The sequence below is a fragment of the Neomonachus schauinslandi genome, chromosome 10, assembly GCF_002201575.2.
Source record: "Neomonachus schauinslandi chromosome 10, ASM220157v2, whole genome shotgun sequence".
In the NCBI taxonomy this organism is placed as follows: Eukaryota; Metazoa; Chordata; class Mammalia; order Carnivora; family Phocidae; genus Neomonachus; species Neomonachus schauinslandi.
Window position 1 is genome coordinate 32096593 of NC_058412.1, and position 4675 is coordinate 32101267.

Below are 4675 nucleotides of genomic sequence, written 5' to 3' on the forward strand. Positions count from 1 at the left end.
TTACTTTTATTCTGCTCATAGTAGAGGCCTAGTTCTCCAATTATGCTGCTTTCTGAAACACTGCTGTTTTTTTTTTTTTGCATAAATGTAGTAACAAATATAATGTATCCACAGATTCATTAAGACCATCAAAGAGGAAAAGTTCTTTGCTACTGGTGGAGTTACACAATATAAAACTATTAATATAACACACACACACACACAAACCTACAAGGAGGAGAACAGGAAAGAAGAGTTCAGGAGCAGGGTTTTTTTAATGGCTGTTTCCATCGAGCTCAACATTTGGATTTTTCCAGAACCGGATCCGTGTCCTGGTGCCTGTGTGGGAGTGCGTGCAGCCCAGTGGGTAGGGGTGCAGCCTCTGGAGTCACACTGATCTTCACGCTGGCTCTGCATTGATTATCACAGAAGCTCCGCACATTGGGAGCCTCTTTAATTGTCAAGTTTTTCATGTGAAATATGGTGGTAATACTATCGGACTCATGGGGAGATTTTTTGGGAGGGGTGAATGAGGTAATGTATGTGAAGTACCTAGCAGTGGCTGGCACTTACTAAACGTGAGCTCTTGGTATTATTTCTGTTTATTATACAATGATAAAAGTCATGGGGTACCTTAGCAGGCGTCACTAATTGTATCAGTACTTTAAACCCACCAAGTTTCCCTCGTCACTTCACCCCCCCTTCCTTCTTTTACATTAAAGTGCATCCCTTTGGTGTCCATAGCATGTCACTGTTTTCTCTCACTTTTGTATTTTTCTTTTTGGCTCTTCCCAGTTGCGTCTCAGTGGCTTCTGTTCTTCTCTGCTTCCATTTTCCTAAACATTAAGAGTCAAATCCTACTTCACTATGGATGGAGAGTAAATAGAACCAATTACAGCTCTCCGTCTTCTGGCAGAGAAGGGCAGTATGTGACATTTACCTGGCACGCTCTAAGGATTCTGGGTATCTTAACTCATTTCATTTTTACAAGAACTCCATGAGATAGGTGCCATTATTTTCCCATTTTACTGATGAAGAAACTGAGGCACAAAGTAAGTAACTTGCCCATGACCACAGAGCTTAGCAGACCCGGGATTTGAACCCAAGTACTGTGGCTTCAGAATTTATGCTCTGAGCCGTTACTCGATCGTGCCCCTCTGGAGGAATATTAGGAGTTAGGCACCCGCAATACGGTGACACTGGACTCATGTGTTCCCCACACACAGAACTGAGGCACAGCAATTTTTCAAAGGTCACAGCAGGTCAAGCACTAGTGCTTCCTGTGACGACAAAATTTGTTGCTCCATCTCAGGCTTCCTCTGACCGAAATGAAATGAAGTGCCCTGGTTGACTGACCTTAAAGGGTCTGACGTTTGCCAATTTTTTTTTCTATTTCATCCGTCACCAATTCTTAAAAGGCTCTGATATATATGTTTTTTGTTCTACTTGTAGCCATATGTATATGTGTGTGTCTTGATTGTTTTTTGACAGTTGGACTTTCTGGGTTTTTTTTTTGACATCGGACTTTGCTACTCATCAGCTTTGGAAAGACATGGGCACTCTGGTTATTTTTCTATTGAATTGAGAAGCCTTTGGCTAAGGATGCTTGAGAGAAGTCTCTGTTCTGATTTGTCAACAGAAGGAGATTAGTTAAGAATTTTGAGTTAATCTTTCCCTTGGAATTTATGGAACTCTGGCTTAGAAAGAACCCTCACAAATGTGTTGAGGAATGAGGCATTATGGAGGCTTCAGTCACAAAAATACAGATTTTCTGTAATCAATAACAGGAACCATAATTTTTACCCCATTTTTTTTTCTTGCAGTGTCTCCGAACATGAGTGAGCTCTGATCAATAAAGATGTGATTTTTTTTTTTTTTTTTTTTTTTTTTGCGTCTTTAGGTTCTGGCTTCTTTTGGGCTGGGACTTACATACGCTTGGAATTTGTTGGCTAAAATTTTAAAACAGATGGCCACGTTCTTTTTTCCCTCTAGGAAACTTGCTTGGTTGTTTGTCCTCTAGTTCTCATGGTAACCAGAGAAGGCTGTTAACATTTTTCCTCACAAAGTAAAACCAGCAGAACTGTCAGAACAGGTGCAGCTGTTTGATGAGTGCTAGACCTTTTGTTGTATTTTCTAGTTTGTGTCGCTGGACTCTTATTGCACGTGGACCTTATTTTTAGTTACGTAGAGTAAGAAAAGAACATAGAATAAATTTTTTATTACATGTAGCTATTTAATAATTTTTCATCGCTATATGGAAATAAAAATTTCCCTGCAATATCAGATCTTTGGTGATGTAGGCCAATGTTATTGCTCAGATGAAATGATCTCCTTTCAGTAGATGGGATATGCATGGGACCACTAGAGATAACCTGCATATATTACAGATTTGTTATCTCAGAATTTCTGGTAATATTTTATGGAACTCTACTTTTAATCTGTAGTTGAAATGTGGAAGCAAAGGCACTTAACAATCATCTGACTCAGGTGCCAAGTAAGGATCGAATATGAACTTCTACTAAATGTATACTTACAGCGCATCCACCATTATTCCTCAAAATGTGGTGAGGTTTTATCTGCCATCGTATGGCTGAGCACAGATCCTGGTTCCACATACATAAGTAGGTAAAGTTGTAGGATCTTGAGAGTCTTCACTTAAACGTGTTTAATTATTGAAATTGAAAAGAAAACCAAAGGTTTACTGGCCCATCTCTGGATCTGCTTATATTGTCCTTCCCTGTCGGGGTGGTTCCATGTTATGCAGCCAATCACAAAGAGACTGGACACAACTGGAGAATCACAGCTGTTCACAGATGACGGAAGTGGTGCTGCACTGTGGCCGCTGTTATGGACAGTCTTAGAACGAAATGGTCATTTGCAGTAAGGGAGAACTCGTGGTATACCCAAGCACGTTTTGGACTGGTAATTGTGCCCATTCATGGATTATGCACATAGGCATGGCCTTTTTGTTGCTCTGGATAATCTTGTAACTTGATTTCTTAAAAGAATTGTGCTTAGGGCGCCTGGGTGGCTCAGTTGGTTAAGCGACTGCCTTCGGCTCAGGTCATGATCCTGGAGTCCCGGGATCGAGTCCCGCATCGGGCTCCCTGCTCGGCGGGGAGTCTGCTTCTCCCTCTGACCCTCCTCCCTCTCATGCTCTCTGTCTCTCATTCTCTCTGTCTCAAATAAATAAATAAAATCTTTAAAAAAAAAAAAAAGAAAATATTTAAAAAAAAAAAAAAGAATTGTGCTTAAATTTGTGAGCAAAATTAGACTTAGTTTTGTTCCCAAATCAGATGTCTACAGACAAGCATGCCAAAAGAGCAAGAAATAAGTATCTCTGTTCTCCATGGTTGTCTGAAATATTGAAGGTGATGTTGGATGATCTGTGTCTAAGGTGACTTTGATGAGGCATGAAAAGCTTAGTGAACTTTCCTTGCATCTGGGGGCTATTAGCTAGAGTCTCTTTACTGATTCTATAGGATTTCTTGTCACAAGTTATAAGACCTGTGATAATAATGATGTAGGATTGTTACTGTGGAGTTGTATATCAAATCTATGTGGAAATTTTTGACCTATTCATAGTGATTGCGTAGGTCGCATATATTGGTAGATATTGCTATCATTTTATGTCATCTTGGGAGTTTGTTCAAACCAAGTAGATATTTAAAGATTAATAGAGGCAGAATAGCCCAATGATCGTAGATTTGAGCTTTGGGGTCAGACAGACTTGAATTCAAATTCTGGTTCTGCCACTTAGTAGCTATGTGATTTGTGGCAAATACGTAAGTTCTCTCAGCTTCAAGTTTTCATGTGTAAAAGGCAGCAGAAATTATACTCTTTTCAGAGGTTTTTTCATGAGGAACAGAGATATAATACATTGCTTGGTTGATAGCAAGCACTCAATAAATGTTGGCTAAAGCTACTTGTTGTAGTTAGAATTAGTAGTTAGAGTTAGAATTAATCTCATTTGGTCTTTTCGTCTCTCAGCATGGAAGATGTTGCTAGTGTTAAAGAAAAAATTATCAGACACTTGTTAAAGACAGGAAAGCTTTATTCAAGAAGGGGACTGCTGCAATGGGGAGTGGGGGAGAGAGACTGAGCTCAACTCTGAGTAGAATGAGGACAGTGGGGATGTATAGCCAAGAAGCAAGGAGGGGGTCAGTGGAAGGAACATTACTAAGAGGATACACCCAAGCTAGGTAGGTTTTCGCTAGACTGACTCAACAGGATTCTCGCTGAAGGCAGGCCAGGGTGTTAAGATATCAAGGGTGAGGGATGATGAATTTGATCAGCTATCAAGGTGGGAGGATTTTCACTAAAATGACCCAGCAGGATTTTTGCTAAGACTGGACTAAGCTTTGCGCAGTGGCAGTATCGTAGCCAATGAGGTTTATCCGAGGCGCGATTATTGCTGATTGAAAACCAAGACTGGACTAAGTGGGCCAGGGACAGATCCCAAGGTCAGGGCCTTCTCAAGAAGAGGTCTCACAGGAGTGCGACTTAAGTTTGGTCAAGGAGAGAAATTTTATCACTGGTATAAGGGACATAAATATTGTATAGGGCATAAATACCAACTGATATTTATTGAGTGGCTTATGCATATCAGGTACTGTGCCAGGCATTTAGTAAATGTTAATTATTTCATTGAACCCTTAGGATAGTCCTGAAGAGCAGGTGCTATTAGTCTGATTTT

The 4675-nt window shown here is 40.2% G+C and overlaps 1 pseudogene; it reads left to right on the forward strand.

The window, feature by feature from the left end:
* The first annotated feature begins 4336 nt into the window (after positions 1–4336).
* On the forward strand, positions 4337–4462 carry LOC123326157 (annotated as a pseudogene).
* Positions 4463–4675: the final 213 nt, after the last annotated feature.